Consider the following 17,868-nt stretch of genomic DNA (forward strand, 5'->3'; position numbering starts at 1 on the left):
TTTATTGAAGCTGGCCATTATGGGAGTTGTACAGTGCTGGGTTTAGGCACAAGCTCAGTGAGCTACAACTTAGGGTCTCACATTATGAGGGGCCTCTGAATAAAAATAAATGACTAAATTTCAAATTTAGAGATGTAGGTTTTGGGTGGTATAGAAATATGTTAAATTTTAAAAAATAGAATTTTACATTAATATATTTTCATTTCAAGGTATGTCTAATGCATATAGGCTTATTGCAAGCTAACTGTTTTTGTTAAATTACTAGTTTTTCATTGCATCTTTGCCAGGTAAAATAAAGTGTTATTATTTCTATTTTCATTGTCCTTTTTGCCCGTAGCATTACAAAATATTTCTTGCCTTCTTTGTTTTTTGGTAATGCTATGGAGCTTTTTCGAAGAGAGCCAGTGTGGTGTAGTGGTTAGAGTGCTGGACTAGGACTGGGAAGACCCGAGTTCAGATCCCCATTCAGCCATGAAACTGGCTGGGTGACTCTGGGCCAGTCACTTCTCTCTCAGCCTAGCCTACTTCACAGGGTTGTTGTGAAAGAGAAACTCAAGTATGTCGTACACCGCTCTGGGCTCCTTGGAGGAAGAGTGGGATATAAATGTAATAATAATGATAATAATGATCTGGTTCTAAATTGTAGTCCAAAAACAGCTGGAAAGCCTCAGGTTGGGAACCCTTGCTGTCAGAGGTGCACCTAGGTAATTTTGGAGCCTCTTAATTTTGGAGGCCCCCCACCCTACTGCCAGTTAAGTGTCATTCCCCTACATACACACGTACACATACACACCCCATGACACACACAGTATTTTAAACACATGGGTTCTTGAGGGTACAAAGAGCAACTGGACTCACAATAATGTAAGAATATATAAAAACAGGTATATTTATGCAAAAATACATTAGCATAAACATTTCAACACACAACTTAACATATTCCCATCCCACATATTTCTTTTCCCACTCTCCACTGTCTCTAAAGCAGAGGTCACACCCAGTGCCCGGTGCAGGTCATTTGGGCATAAGTAGTATTTGAAGAAGATGCAAAGTAGCTTAGGAAAAACAAGTATTGATATCTCTATACTGTATCTCTCTGGAACCATAATTAGAGGTGATCTTGAAATTGCTAGCAAAATGTTTTCCCTAGGACATAACACAATACAGCTGGGATGCCTATTCTTCCCCTACTTACCCTCTCCTCCATTCTCCTCCCCTTCCTCTGCAGCAACCCCTGCTGCTAAATTTTAGATTATGAGCTCCTTGGGGCAGGGACGTCATTTTGTTGTTACTCAGTAAAGTGCTCTTTGTACTAATGGTACCCTAACATAACAAAAGTAACTTGAGCCTACAGGCCTGATATGATGGACATACTGCTGCACTACTAATGCTGCAAGTTCTATACTCAATGGCCATGTGGGCAGCACACTAAAACTGTAAGGATAACATTCACAGTAACTGTGATCACCATTCCCAAGAAATCCCTAGGAGGTATGTAGCTCCCCACTAAACACAATGTCACCCATAGGCAGTTTATCTAGCATAGAAAGTACTAATCAATGGACAGCAGTGCCATGACTGCTGCTGACAGCACTTAACTCATTCCTGCCCCTTGCCTTCCCCACAATAATCTCAGGAAGCAGGGAGAGACTCCTGTCTGAAACCTGTAGAAAATCTGAGTAGCTGACATTGGGCTGATTGGACCAATAGTTTAATGCAAGATAGTGCAGCTTCCTCAATATTTACATCCTAACGACTTTGGTCAGTTTTCCCAGTTACTTGTCCATATGATGTTCCCAATTTTCCACTTTCTCTTGAGATATTTGCCAGTATATGGTAACTGTCCTTCTAGTGGAATAGAGCAGCATAGGCAGCTAGGCTGTCCTGACAGTAGTATTTTGTGAACATATGGAGTGGAGGGCATCTAGTTACTGAGGACAGATCATTCTCCCTTGCTGGGGAGAAGTAGCTGGCTGTGCAGCGTGGGGAAAGGTGTTGAACCCAATACTCTAGTGGGTCATGCAGGCTACCCTAGGATTGTGTCCTATGAGGAATATTTCTCTTCAATCTCTTTATCCTCCTTAATTATCCCTTTCACACCCTCATCATCTAAGGGTCCACTGCCTTCCTGGCAGGTTTTCTGCTTCAGATATATTTAAAGAAGTTTTTGTTACCCCCCTTGACACTTCTAGCTATATGCTCCTCAAACTCTTTTTGCATTCCTTATTGTCTCCTTGCATTTCTTTTGCCAGAGTTTATGTTCCTTTTTGTTCTCTTCATTTGGGCAGGACTTCTGAAAGAAGTCTTCTTCCCTTGTATAGCTTCCCTGACTCTACTTGTTAGCCACACTGGCATCCTCCAGAACTTGGTAATACCTTTCCTCCTTCTTGGTATAGATTCCAACTGAACTTCTATTATTATTAATTCAGAAAGTTCCATGCTTTCTGAATTGATTTGACCCTCCTGACTTTCTCATTCAGCTTCTTTGTTTTTGAGACATTTCTTCTTCTGAAGAAGAAACATCTATGTTGGACTTCCTTGGCAGTGCTCCACTCACATATAAACTGGTTTGGATCACCCTGTGGTTACTGTTCCTCAATAGTTCTACAACTCTGACATCTTGCACCAGGTCCTGGGCACCACTCAGTATTAAGTCCAAGGTGATTTTCTCTCTGGTTGGTTCCACGACCAACTGTTCTCAAAATTTAGCATGTCTTAAAATTTGGCCTGTCAATACCCGCACGTGAATTTGCCCAGTCAATGTGAGGGTAATTGAAGTCATCCCTTATTACAGTTCTGTCTGTCTTTGATGCCTCTCTGATTTGCTTCTCCAACTCCCAATCACTCTCAGTGTTTGGATCTGGAGGGCAAAAGAACGTCCCTAGTAACACATTTCCTTTCAGTATTGTCACCCACAGGGTTTCTGTGGAGGACTCTGGTCCTCCTAGGTTTTCTAGCTTGTTGGATTCTATCCCTTCTTTAATACACAGTGCTACTCCACCCCTAGTCTGCCCCTCCCTGTCCTTTCTGTAGAGATTGTATCTAGGAATAACGGAGTCCCACTGGTTCTCACCGTTCCACCAGGTTTCCATTATGCCCACTATATCTATGTTTTCATGACCAGCCAAGCACTCCAGCTCTCCCATCTTTGCTTGGAGGCTTCTGGCATTGGTATATAAGCACCTACACACTGAATCTTTTACCTGGTGTGTGCTATCTTTCTTATAGCCATTTGATCTCTGACCAGCTAACATATCCTTCTGTCTGATCTTTACCTGGTTCTACTCTATCCCTTTCTGGTTTATTTGAAGCATTTACACCCTCACACTTTAAGGGATGGCATTTGCCAAACTGGATACTGCCTGGGTCCTGTCGGCTGTTCCCCAGGGTTCATTTTAAAAGCTGCTCTTTAACCTTTTTTATTTTAAGTGCCATCAGTCTGGTTCCATCTTGGTTTAAGTGGAACCGGTCTCTTTTGTATAGGCTCATCTTGTTCCAAAATGTATTCCATTGCCTAACAAATCTAAACCCCTCCTCCCAGCACTACCGTCTCATCCACGCATTGTGACCCCTCAGCTCTGCCTGTTCCGCTGAGCCTTGGTGTGGAACAGATAGCATTTCTGAGAATATGACCTTGGGGGTCCTGGACTTAAATCTGCTACTTAGCAGCCTAAAGTTTGCTTCTAAGACCTCCCAACTACATTTCCCAACATTTGTGGTGCTGACATACACCACAACAGCTGACTCCTCCCCAGCACTGTCTAAGCCTATCTAGCTGCTGTGTGACATCAGCAACCTTCACACCATGGAAGCAAGTCACCATGCAGTCTACACGCAGGTCACAAACCCACCTCTCTATGCTCCTAATGATCAAATTTCCCACTTCTAGGAGCTCCCACACCCCTGGAGGAGTATTCTCTGTGCAAGAGGATATGGGCGCATCATGAAAGAAGTGGTCCCTTCTAAGGGAACATTCCCCTCTTCCTCAGATTAATGTCCTCCTTCACTGAGACCTTCATTCTCCATGACAGCAGAGGAGCTGTCTGCCTGGGAGTGGGATGCCTCTATCACATCCCAGAAGGTCTCCCACACATCCCTCTCTGCCTCCCTTAGCTTCTCCAGGTTGGCCACCTTGGCTTCATGGGAATGAACTTGTTCTCTGAGAGCCAGGAGCTCTTTGCACTGAGCACACACCCATGACTTCTGCCCTTTAGGCAGATAGTCATACATGCAATGCTCTGTGCAATATACTGGGAAGCACCCACTTCCCTGTTGGCATTCTACCTTCACAACTGGTTTGATTGGCTATTTAAAATGCATAGAGCTTGTTTACTTGAAAGCTAGGTCTTAGCTGCAGTTGTCAGCTAATTAAAGGTTTTAATTTCTATTCTCCAAGAAACTTACAAAAGTGGGATAGTGCTGACTATGATATTGGTTTGCAAACTCCTGTTCATAAAGCTCCATGTAGCAAAGCTCCCTTGGTCTGAGCCTTGTCTTCTCAAGAGCTGCTTCGAAACTGAACTACCTTAGGAGTGTGTCCCCACCCACAAGCTGTGTGACTCACCTGTAGCTAATCCCCACCTACTGACTCTCTAGATACAAGTTAAACTAAAACCTTTCAGAAACAACCCCCTAACCAGCCAGAAATCAACCCCTAGACTAGCCCTAACAAATTTGCCTTGTCCCCCACTTTTTTCTTTTTGTTTATTAGCTGGCTTTCTTTCTTTATTCTTTAGGAAACAAAATAAAAGTTTGCTGTCCCCCCTGATCTGAGCCTTGTTTTCTCCAGAGCTGCCTCCAAACTGTTCACATGATCGCTTGAAAAAAATGTGCACAAGCAAACTGTTGACAACTTTTAGCATGTGAGCACTTATGAGATAATATATTACAAAATCCACTTGTCCCCTTCACGGTGGACTTTCCATTTTTTGTAAAAACTGTAATGTTAATTGGTACTGATACAGTCAGCAGCCTACTAATAGAAATCTGTGCAGACAGGAAGAACTATTGGACTGTTTTGCTCTTCATTTAGGATCCTGCACTGTTATCTTTATCGCTTACTCCATCTCTTCAAATAAGCAGAGAGAAGGGGTTTTCCACTGCTTCCCTTGGGAACCTATGCACTAGTTTAATAGACTTCACTGTCAGGAAACATTTCCTAGAGATTTGCTTTAATCAAGGGTGTCAGACTCTTGTCCTCTAGGATGGCATTTTTCTCTTTGCCTACATCAGTTCAGACTCATCTCTCATGATAGCAGCTGCTCAGTTGCCCCCTTTCCTGGTGCCTGCTGAGTGTCTCTGTCAGTTACAGGCCCTTGTGGTCTACTCTGGAGGCATTTCCATGTGTGCAGGAAACTGTAGAACCAGAGAGATACTGGTCTTGTAGGATGGACTCTCTGAACTTACTGCAGATGGCAAGTATGCAAACACACTGTTGCAGTTAAAATGGTATTGCATGGCTTTATAACTTGTTACAACACAGCTGCTTATTGAATTGTTAAAATTCGTATCATTAGCCAGACCCAGCATGTCTCTGGAACTGGGTTATGGCTAAGCTCTTAATACCCTTTAAATTACTGCTACTGTGTGCTATGCTAACCAAAAAGCAAACCAACAAAAACATTGGGTGTTTTAATATGTTGGATATATTCACTGACAAAAGAACAAGTAAAGCATCCGCTGACAAAACAAGTAAAGCAACCCATGGGTTTTGCCTGATGGCATCCATTTACCATATTCCAGAATGGTCCAGACATTGGCCTGATGTAACAGTTATATAATGTTAGTTTACCACCAAACACATTTCTGCCTTTGCATGAATTCCTGAATGATGCTTGAGATTGGCCTGTGTTGAGATTTGGCAGGGTGCTTTATAGTTAATAGGGTGTTCTGAGAAGAGATTAGAAGCAGATACTCCACTCTCTGATTGCTTGGAAGACCAAAAATGAAAAGTACAGTTGGAAATTTGTTCATATATAAATATAAGCTTCTGGAAGCTACAGCAAAGCTGAAAGCAGAAAATTGTTACGATTTTGTAGACCTTTTCAAGAGCAAAGTTTTAAAATTTCTGGAAATTTTGAAGGCATCGAAAACAAATTTTAAAGTCTAATTTTAGGAGGAAATGATAACATCTGCAGTAGTTAATTGCTTCCCCCGTAGAGCTTCTGCCATTTAAAACAGATATATATAGTTTTATAAGTAGGGAAGGAGAGCAAGCATGCCCTTAACCCAGCTGCCAGGATCATGTGTCAGTGTGCGGTGCTTGCACAGAGCTGGGGGCCTAGATCTGGGGGCCTAGACCTAGATACTGTGGAATACCCAGAGGTTGGGACAATTAGTCCCAGCCTCAAAGTGATCCACCCTGCTCCGTGCTGCACAGAGCAGTGCTGATCGTGTGGGAGCATACTCTGTGCTCCCATCAAGCACAGCAAGGTTGGGAGCAAAGTTTTTCCCCTGCCCTCCTGGTAGGTTGTGTGAATGGTCCCAATGTGTGTTGGCATAATCTCAGCATGAGGTATTATCCCAGAATAGAATTTCAGCCTTCAGGATAAGATTGTCCTTGTCTGCTTTAGTTACTTTTTACGAGCAGACTGCAACCTGGGTGCACACCACTGAATGGCTTTATGGAGAGTGTCAATCTCCAAGTCCTTTGAGTTGTGGAAAGATGATTTATTGAGTCTGACTGGATTGGTATCATGAGCAAACCATAGGCAGCTTCTGTCTGTTGAGACAGATTAGATTGAGATCTGGAAGTGGTTGGTCCATCTAGACCAGGGCTGCTCAACTTCAGCCCTCCTGCAGATGTTGGCCTACAATTCCCATAATCCCTGGCTAGTGACTGCTGTGGCTGGGGATTATGGAAGTTGTAGTCCAAAAACAGCTGGAGGGCCAAAGTTGAGCAGCCCTGATCTAGACCCATGCTGACTGGCAGTAGTTCTCTGAAGCTTCAGGCTTGCTCCCTAAGATCTTTTCTTTAAAACTAGAGATGCCAGGGACTGAATCTTTTGCACACAAAATATGTGCTGTGGCCAGCTCCCTCAGCACCTGAGAAGTCTTTTAATGAAAAAAGTCAAGAATGAACCAAAGTTAGAAGCTGTGGGATTTGTGAGGGTGGACCGTAGCTCAACAGTAAAGCACATACATTGCATGTAAAGGTCCTGGGTCCAGGTAGGGCCGTGAAAGACCCCTGTCTGAAGCACTGCAGAGCTGTTGCCAATCAGTGCAGACAATCCTGATTTAGATGGACCAGTAGTCTGACTTGGTACAAGGCAGTTTCATATTTACCCAGAGCACAGAGGAAGAAGTATAACTGTGGGGAGCCAAGATCTTTAGAATCAGTCCGGAGATGGAACCAATGGCAAGTAATGAGGAGCAGGCTACAGGCAGAGAGGAAAGATACCAGGCAGCAGGTAAGGTATTTGGGGTTAGGACCATAGCTCAGCGATAGAGCATCTGCTTTGCATGCAGAAGGTCCCAGGTTCAATCCCTGGCATCTTCAGTAGGGCTTGGGAAAACTCCTTCTTGAAACCTCCTCATTGCATTTAATTGTCCTGGCCCAAGAACACCCTCCTTGTAAGAAAGGTAGGAAACAATATGAAAGGGCCTATTTAGTTAGAACAGTAATGCTTTCTGGTGCCTAGGACTATGTTGTATTTTCACATATGCCTACACAATATGAAATTGTAATAGAGTAGTTCCTGTTTCACCTGCACTAATTCACTGGGTTAGGCTGCACATGTGAAGCGCTGGGACTGAGGTTGCTGCCGGTGCTGCACCCACACCAAGCCCGACTTTTAAATCTGGCATTTAGCTGAGGTTAAGTGAAACTGTGGTTCACTTAACATTGGCTGGCAATCATCTGGGCGATCGCCGCCAGGTTAAACTGTTCCCCCCACCCCACCTGGCCCGTTGCCATTTCTGACAGCAAGTTGGAGGGAAAGAGCCGCTGCGCTCATGCCCCGGGGCACCCTGGGATGTGGGAGGGGGAAAGTCTTCCCACTCCCAGCGTTTCCCTTTGCTGTGCCACTGCTCGTGTGGGAATGCAGCACACTAGAGGGGAGGATGGTGGCCGCTTGTCTGCTGCTGCGGGAAAGGAATTGAGTTCCTGCATTCCCCACAGCCCACCCACCTTCTCCAGCAAGGTTGTGAGTACAACCTCAGCGAATGAGAGTTTTGTGGGCTCGGTAAGCAGGGATGAAGAAGGCACATCAAGCCATTCAGTTATTTATATTATGTTAATGGCACTGCCCCGGTGTGATTGGTGAACACCCCAAAATTGCGTTTGGGCTTTGTGTGGGAAAGTTAGGTCAGAGTGGAACAATTCCATGTCAGAATAATTTTTGTGCAAAGCTTTGGTGGCAGGAATAAGGACTGAGGGAGAGATTGCTGAAGTTAAAAAACAAAGGTTTTATTTGAGGGTAAGGGGTACAATGGAGTAAGAGAGTCACTTAAAGTAATATTATTACTAAAAATATGTTACAAGATTAACCATATAACTGCTAAAAGGAAATTTAGCTTGGTATCTGAATTAAAGAAGCTTCCAGGCTGACCAGAGAAAGGAGGCTCAGAGAAACAGGCTATTGAATTTAAGAGAGAGGGGAAACAGGGATAGAGGGATCCAAGACTGGGGTGCAGCAGTTATCATACAACCTCATTCCTTCTTTTAGTGGTGAGTGGATCCTTGTAGCGCTGGCGCAACTGAAGGACCAGGAAGCAGCAAACAGCAGTAAAGAATCAAGGGGGTTAGAAGGCAGGGATAGATCCCAAGGGCGTCTGTTCTCCAGGTGGTAGCAAGGAGGGCTATGCAGATCAGATCAGGCAGGAAAGCTGATCTAGGGCCTGGAAGCAAGGGTGGCCTACAGAGCAAGACACAGCCAGATGGTATGGCAAGTGTGAGCAGCAGCGTCCAAGTAACATGGAAACCAAGTGAGGGACACTGGAGACTAAGTGGAGCACACTGACTCAAGGAACCAGGGGCAATTAATCGGGGGAACATTCCAGTTGCTCTTATTTCTTGAATAGGGCTGTTCCAGGGAATCTCAAAAGATCCCATGGTTTGTGTTTGCTGTGCTGCATTACAACACAATGATTGAATGGGTCAAGTGCACCCTTAATGCAAATAGAGTGATTGGATGTGCAAAAATGACATCTCTTTAGGTTTGAAGTACTGATTAACTTACCTAGTAAATTAATCTGTACTAGCTGAACCCACATAGAGCATCTGTGCGCTAGGACTTTGTTGCTTTCCTTGCCCCCCCACTACAGCTCCTGCTTTATTGCTCAGTGTCAGTCACCCACTCTCAACCACCCCCTCCCCACTGCTCACTTGCTTGCTCACTCACCCCCTTGCTGCCGCTTGCCCCCTCCCCGCCACTCATCCGCTCATTTGCCCCCTACCTGCCGCTTGCCCACTCACTTGTTCCCTCCCCACTGCACACCCCCTCCACACCGCACACCCCTCCCTGCTGCTTCCTCACCTGCCTACATCTCCCCCCTGCTCGCTCGCTCACCCCTCCCCACCCGCTCACTCGCTCAGCCCCTCCCTGCCACTTGCTCACTCACTCCTCCCTGCCACTCGTTCACTCACTTGCCCCCATCCAATCCTCTTCCCTATCTTCATATGGAATCCCCACTGCCCAATCACCATGGTGCTTCTGTTCTGTTACCTCTGATTGGTAATGCACTGTGTGGGTGGGGCTTGCCACGTACGACCTTAGTGTTTTATTATTATTTACAAGTAAATTTTAGCCCGTTGAATAACGGGCGCTAGGAAGGGAAGGGGCCCAAATTCGCCCTTCCTCCTGGCTCTGGCGGCATTGCCGCCAGGCCTCGGCGGTGGCTCTGCCACCGCCTTGGCCAGCTTCCCCCGCCGCCTCTTCCCCCCTCAATCAGCAGCCGGGTGGACTCTGGGGGCGCCGCTGCCGGTCCGGTCCGGGCCGCCCCCGCCTCACATTCCCGGCTGGTCTGCCTGGCCGGGCAAGGGCCCCAAGGACTCCCAGATGCCCGGCTTCCCCCGCCGCCTCCTCTCCCCGCCCAGCTTCGGCGGCGCGGCCAGGCCGCGGCCATGGCTCCGCCGCCGCCTCGGCCGCGCCGCGTCCTCTGGCCGAGGCGGCGGCTTCACCGCCGCCTCGGCCAGTGTCCCCCGCTGCCGCTTACCCAGCGTCTTCGGGGCGGCCGCTTCTGGCCACCCAAGATGGCTGCCGGGTCCTGTTGTTCGTGCCTCCCTTGCTCTGTTCTGGGCATGCGCTCCGTGCATGCCCAGAACAGGCGAGGCATGAACGCACGCTTGGTGTCTGTCCACGGACGGACACCAAGCGTTTTATTAGAGAGGATTATTTATTCAATTTCTATACTGCCCTTCTAAAAATGGCCCAGGGCGGTTTACACAGAGAAATAATGCAAATAAGATGGATCCCTGTCCCCAAAGGGGAGATTAAATGAAGCTAGTACTGTAGACAGTGGTAGTGATGATTGTATAGAAACCAAATGGATATTAAAATGAAAAGAAAAATAGAAAGCACAGGGACATGCAGGTAACCAGAGTCTTTTTAGAATCTCTTAACTTGTGGAAAGCTAGTGAGGATTCCTCAGCACTGCTATTCATCACAAAAGTGTTGGCATGTGCTGTGCAGTGATCTCTGCAAGTATCCTGCTAGAGAGAGAACTACACGTGGAGAGCACAAAGAGACAAAGTTGCTATGTTGCTTTTGGGTCGAAACATGGCACAAATCATGGGCTGGAAAGGGTGAGAGAAGCACTGACGCCTCCCATAATTGCTTGCACTTTGTACTGAGATTTGCCTAGTTCCATGAGGTCTGTGCCTTTTGATTTTCTAGCGCTTCCTAAAAGAAAGGTCGCACCAGTAGCCCTGTTTAATGCTGTTTCTCTCTTGTGAGCAATTCAGAGGGGAGAAAGCCTCATTTTCTGCTGGCACTCCTCCTACTTCCCCATTTGTGCATTCCTAACTGCATGCTTCTCTGGGCTTAATTCTTGTTTAATATCTTAGTGTCTTTAATGACAGCAGGAGCTGCAGGTTGCTATCTGTGGGAGGTATGGTGTGAGGCTGTGCTTGAGGTAAGGAGACTTGATTAAAGTCTCTGTATCTGTGACATGATTCTTGTATTTCTTGTGGAAAAATTTTAAACAGGCATGCTGGCTATATTAGTGTATACAACTTAATTGTTTGTATTTGTCCATTTAACAAGAAGCATATTAAAGTACTTCTTTGCCCAGTACCTTTCATTAGTTAAGCATCTGAATGGCTGACATAGACATTCTCTGCAAATTCCTACTGAGAGAACAGTGTGCATCATATCACACCTGTTAGGAAGCCAAACGGGTAATTCTGCAGAAGCTCCTATTCATCCTTCCATCTCACTCTTCTGGAATGTTCCACGAGGTTGTAATAACCAGGGGAGTGTCTGCCTCAGACTGTTTTTTCTGCCAGTAGAGAAGTGATCCTTTTCTAGAATAATTGCTGCATCTCTGAGGGGGAAATGAATGCCTTATGTTATAAGTGAGATGTAGGAAGGGGATAGAGTTGACCCATTTAATATAAACCAGGCAGAGGGTTGCATTTGTCTGGGCAAAACACTGGTTTATATACACTAGCTTAATGCCTCTGAATTGCTGTTTAGGTGCCAAATGAAATTAGCCTGGTGATCTGAAGTATTCCCAGGAGGGAATGTTTTGAAACAGATCTTGTCACAGTGACCTTATTACACCAGGGAGAGGAAGCTGGCTGAGTTCAGGAGAGAATCAAGAACAGCGCAGTGGGATCTTGCAGGTCATGCATGAGAGGGTATTGATAGAGCTGTGTGTGGAATCCAGAAAGAGAATGGTGGTAGGTATGCCAGGCTGAGATGCACTGCCAGAGCAATGTGAAGGGATTTGCACACAGAGAATTAGATTGGCTTCTGTAGAATTTAATGCTGTGTAACCCATGTCAGAGAAGGAGAAGGGAGATGGAGAGAAAGTGCAAACAGCAGCAAGCACACTCTCTCTCTCTCTCTCTCTCTCTCTCACTCACACACACACACACACACACACACACACAGAGAGAGAGTCTCATTAAATAGAGCTGCCAAAGGAGGTCAGCCCTTGTTGACTTGCTGACAAGTTGGTTGGATGGCGATATGATTTGGAAGGGAAACAATATTGATCACATTTTAAAAACAAAACAGTTCTCCTCCCAAGCCCTCTAAGCCATGTGATAATTAAGTGATGGTGGCTGGTTTTTAAATATTTCTTGAAACCTTCAAAACAAGAATGCTCTGTCTCTGGGGAAGGAGACGAGGATAAGCCAGGTATAATGTGAATGCCAGGAGCTGGTGAAGATAAATCTCTTTGCTTCTCTCTCCCAGTAGCTGTATCAGGTGGGTATCTATCTGTCACAAATTATTTTCTGCAAGGTTTCATTGGTAAATCAGTGGCTGTTGATCATGACTACTAAATGCAAGGGCCATCCATGTTCAAGGGCAATATACTTTGGAAGAGCATGTGTGCTGGAGGCATATAACATGGCTTCATCCTGCTCTGCTTGAGAGTTTCTTGGTTGACCACCATTGGAGACAGTGTGGGACTAGAGGAGCCCTTCGTCAGATCCAGCAAAAGCAGTTCTTATGTAGCTGGATCTGTTCCTCTACTGTATAAATGAAGGGATTCTCCATTCATGTAACACTGAGCCTCGTTGTGCAGCATTTGGCTGTTGTCTTTCGGTGATAGTCTCAGTATGTAAGGGACATTCTCTTATCTTGGCTGAGCTGTAGCTCTTTTTGTTTTTTGTAGAATGAGGGGGATATTGGATTTGATATTTTTTTCGGTTCCATGGCTTTTAAAATTTGCAATTTATATAGCATTTTAGTGTACAAAGTGCGTCTCAATTTGTACCTCATTTATCCTCAAATCAACCCTGTGAGGTAGGCAAGGCTTCTAATAATGTGCCCAAGGCTATCCAATTAGCTGGAATATGAAACTGAATTTGTATACACTTGTTGCTGTCCTACCTTTTAAGAAGCTGAATGCAGTGTACATGGGGCATGACCCCATTTTATTCATATCACAACCTTATGAGGCAGGGTTCATGGCTTGTTGAAAGACAGGCTATAAATCACAAGAAATATGTGATTTCTGCTCATGCTTAGTTATATATTTAATAAAAATTGATTGATTTATTTTAATCCACCTTATATAATTTCTTTTTTCTTTTTTAGTATCTTCTCTGGTTCCGTTTTGACAATGACCCACAAAGGACATTTCCCTTCTTTACAGAGGACAAAGGTATGAAAAAATACGTTTTGTAGGGAATATGGAATTTTTGTATAGAATGTTAGTCATACAAGCTGTGGTACCTCTAATTCTTTTCATCTCTGTGTGGAATGGGTTTTATTCTGGGTGACAATATCAAGGTACTTGTGTGCACACATGCTTTCAGAATGGGGCCTTTCTAATTCAACCTGAGTGGGATCTAAAATTAACTGAGCGGACATCAGAAAACGTGTGAGCGTGCACACGCCATAGAGGGAACAGTGCATACAAGGTGTGTGTAGATCTTTCTTTTACTAGATTAATGCTGAGAAGAATGGTGGATATTCATGGCGAGCTTTAAGGGCCATTTCATGTGTTGCATTTAACATGTACAAGTAAAAATGTGATGGGTTGTATCCTGCTCATGCTGTCTTGTAACCCTGTAAGTATGTGGAATTTTCACCAATCCTATCTTCCCTTCTCAGCCTCCTGAATCCCTAAAATCTGCTCGTGAGGGTGGGGGACCCTCAGGAACAGCATGTGAAGGCTGGAAGGGACCAGAGAATTTGTGACACCCGCCCCCCCATTGTATGATCACAAGTAGAAAACAGAGTTTGGATACAACCCAGTGTGCATGCCTGACAAACTTGTACTTTCCGCCATATGTATGTTGCATAGACTGGCTACACATTCTTGCTGCATTTACACCTGGTGGTAAACATGTGTTTGCTAATGTACAATGTGTGAAGAGGCTGTTTGGCTTAAGTGAGAGCTGAGGATGCAGAAATTTAAGACTCCTGTATTTAAAATATTTATTAGTCATGCATATTAAATAGCACAGCAAATATGAAAGCAGAAGATTTAAAACCAATTAAAATTCTTCTCAGTTCATCTTTCAGTCTTTTCTGAAGTCACCATTTCACTTGCTTCTTCAATTATATCTTTTTATATCTGAATGAGACCTGAATTTGCAATGGATGGAAGCAGAAAGCAAAATGTTTTGAAACAGGCATCAGCCTCTCTAAGACCAACTTTTTACAGTACGCACTAAGGCATAAATACAACAAGCCTCTTTTCTTCCCACCTTGTAGATCAGTTTTTCAGTCTCATGCTCTACAGCTTCTATAGCAATTCCTTCAGGGGCTGGAAAAAAACTAATATATATCAAACTCTTCTACTTGTATCGTAACTTTTAAGCATAGGACTTTGTGTGCTGGCTCCCTTCCTTTGGGCTGCCTGTCAAAACTGAGCTGCTGATTCTGGCTGAATTTAATGAAAAAGGCTTTGGAATGATTCCAAAGAGCCTATGTAAAGATTCACATGGAATCTGTTAGCAAACAGTTTAAGGCTGATCCAGTGCCAAGGCATTGGCGGCTGGTGGTTCCTGGGACTGTGGGGTGGGTGGGTTGCACAGGTAGTGAGAGGAGGAGCCAATTGTGGGCAGCTATGGAGGTGGAGCCAGGACAAGGCGGGTGCTTTAGCAATAACTGGCAAAGTGTTTACATACACACATACCCCCCCACACACACCCCCCCAAAAGCACACAAATCTCAATTGTTCATCAGCAGAGATAAAGAGAAATATGGAAAACATCAGTTGCTTTATAGTGCTTAACAGGACTATAGTCATGTGTGGATTTGTATCTAACATGGCAGGATCAAAACACAAGCACACACAAACAGGAAAATAAATGTACAAGCCACAAGTAAAGCACAGACCAGCTATAAAAGGCTGCTTCTGTGGAGAGTAAATGCATTCTGAAGTCACCAGGACAGCTCTGTCTGCCTTATTTCAAAAATGAATATACTACTACTAATAAAAAACAACAAGAAAGAATTCTGAGCAAGAGTGGTACAGTGGCTAGTGTGCTGGACTAGACTGGGGAAATCCAAGTTCAAATCCCCATTCAGCCATGAAACTCACTGGGCAACTCTAGGAAAGCCACTTATCTCTCAGCATAACTTTCCTCATAGAGCCACAGGTTTTTCAATGATGCTTGCTGCAACTACTGTATGAACCATCTCCTGTAACTTAGAAAACACCATGAGAAGCAAAGATGGATGGGGACACCCTCTCCCTACTCCATGCCTGGTACACAGCTGGGGGCCACTCTCTGCCCACCCCTTAGCCTGGGTGTCCATCCTAGCAAGCACCAAATGTTTTATACAGAGATCACTTCCTTAATCCTTGCCCAATTAATCATTTCCACCAATTGACTTATGAATGTTACAGAAACTAGCCACAATCCAGAGAAAAACCTGGTTAGCTCTCTGTATAGTAAATTGATTTTTAAAATTATTTCCCTTCCAACAGAATCCAATTCTTCTCTACACCACACTCACATGGAAAGCCACTTCAATTATTTGAAAAGCAGTTTCGACTCAGAAATCCATGCATATACCCTAAAATAACTTTCTGGCTTCTTATGCCAGTTTCTAATTATTAATTAGAATAATAATAATTATTATTATTATTTCTATTTCTATACCGCCCTTCCAAAAATAGCTCAGGCCAGTTTACACAGAGAAATAATAAATAAATAAGATGACTCCCTGTCCCCAAAGGGCTCACATTCTAAAATGAAACATAAGAAAGAAACCAGCCACAGTCCTTGGAAGTACTGTGCTGGGGGTGGATAGGGCCAGTTACTCTCCCCCTGCTAAATAAAGAGAATCACCACGGTAAAAGGTACCTCTTTGCCCAGTTAGCAGGGGTTAATGTAATTAGTTCAGTTGTACAGTTTGCTGTTCATTCCAGTGTTTTATGGCATGCCATTTTATTTATTAATTACATTTTTACACCACCCTATCCATAAGAACATAAGAACAGCCCTGCTGGATCAGGCACAAGGCCCATCTAGTCCAGCATCCTGTTTCACACAGTGGCCTACTAGATGCCTCTGGGGAGCCCACAGGCAAGAGGTATGTGCATGCCCTCTCTCTTGCTGTTGCTCCCCTGCAACTGGTATTGAGAGGCATTGTGCCTTTGAGGCTGGAGATGGCTCACAGCCACCAGACTAGTAGTCCACTATGAATCTGTCTAAGCCCCTTTTAAAGCCGTCCAACCTGGTGGCCATCACTACATCCCATGGCAAAGAATTCCATAGATTAATTATGCGTGGTGTGAAATATTACTTCCACTTGTCAATCCTAAATTTCCCGACATTCAGTTTCATGGGGGTGACCCCTGGTTCTAGTATTGTGAGAGAGGGAGGAAAATTTATTTCTGTCCACCCTCTCTGCAACTCGATCATATCTCCCTTAAGTTGCCTCTTTTCCAAGTTAAAGAGCCCCAGATGCTGTAGCCTAGCCTCATAAGGAAGGTACTCCAGGCCCATGATCATTTTGGTTGCCTTCTTCTGCACATTTTCCAGTTCTACAATATCCTTCTTAAGATACAGTGACCAAAGCTGTACACAGTACTCCTGATGTGGCCACACCATAGATTGTATAAGAGCATTATAATATTAGCATTTTTATTTTCAATCTCCTTCCTAATGATTCCTAGCATGGAATTAGCCTCTGGGTGGTGCACAACAAAAAAACAAAACAAAACAAACCTAACAAACAATCATTTAAAAGAATCAACTTAAAACAATATATTTTTTTTTTAAACACAGTTTAAAACCATTTAAAAACATTCAAGAACAATTTGGTTGAGAATTCAAGAATAAGTTGGGAATGGGCCCTAATGCTTTGCATACAGATCAGATCAGAGAGCACAGGAGAGAAAGCAGAGGTTGCATTCTTTCTCTGCAAACAAACACAAACAAAGAAGCCAAGCCAGCAAAAGATCAGACTTACCAACAGTCTTCCTGCTCTCTAACCAAAATGGTGATTGGATTCTTTTGAGTAGCTAAAAGAAAAAGATTTCCCCATCCTCTCAGCACTCTGGCTGCCTGGGGAGTCAAGCAGCCTAGCCTCTCTCTGATTGGTTTATAGGGCAGTCCTAGGACTGCCCACTTTGCAAACCAAAAGTGAGCGTGCTAATTGGCTCCTACCTTATTAATATTAATATTTTAAAAGATGTGGGTATTTTCATTTGTTCTTTGGGGCTGGTGCTACTGTCACTCACCTCACAACTCTTAAAACAGCAGGCTACAGGCAAGAGCAGCAGGGAACAAAGAGGGAGGCAGCAGGTACCCGAAATGGAGGCAGAGACAACATGGCTGACTGAGAAATTTAAGGAGAGCACTGCCCACTTAGCCCATAGATAAGATCCACCTCTGTGCCAGGGTCTCCTGGCCTTCTTGATGTAATGCTTGTATCAAGAAAAGGAAGTGCAGATTAATGTCACTTGTCTTTTCCGCATTTATCTCTGAAAAATCTGGGAATACTTTGGCATTGTAGAAGTATGGTTAATTCACTAATCTACTAACCTCTGCCGAGGTTTTCCCTGTGTTTCCATCTCCATCCTGTGATTTCCCTCCAACCCTATTTTGATCTCCCTTAAGAGGCATCAAGGGGTATAGGGAACTGCACTCAGTAAATCATATCCAACAACTTTCAGTGGCTGCTGCTAAATCAGCTAGCTGAGCACCTGCTGTTTCAAAGCTAATGGAACTGTGCAGCTGCATTTTCAATCTTAAAGCAACCTACTTCAAGTTTTTAAAAAATCCATAGT

General features: G+C 44.3%; 1 protein-coding gene and 1 long non-coding RNA gene across 2 annotated transcripts in view; one reads left to right on the forward strand and one right to left on the reverse strand.

The window, feature by feature from the left end:
• The window catches only part of TCF20 (transcription factor 20), a 288,990-nt gene that overhangs the window by 49,920 nt on the left and 221,202 nt on the right, over positions 1–17,868 (forward strand). The window contains exon 2 of the mRNA XM_053251694.1: positions 13,212–13,278. The gene's annotated coding sequence lies outside the window, so the exon portion shown is untranslated. The remainder of the gene's footprint in view (positions 1–13,211; positions 13,279–17,868) is intronic.
• Positions 13,772–17,113, reverse strand: LOC128325856 (uncharacterized). The gene is made up of 3 exons (XR_008307686.1): positions 17,049–17,113; positions 14,330–14,388; positions 13,772–14,207 (listed from the first exon to the last, which is right to left on the reverse strand). It is a non-coding gene; the product is annotated as an uncharacterized LOC128325856 (long non-coding RNA).

Source organism: Hemicordylus capensis, chromosome 5 (assembly GCF_027244095.1).
Source record: "Hemicordylus capensis ecotype Gifberg chromosome 5, rHemCap1.1.pri, whole genome shotgun sequence".
Lineage (NCBI taxonomy): Eukaryota > Metazoa > Chordata > Lepidosauria > Squamata > Cordylidae > Hemicordylus > Hemicordylus capensis.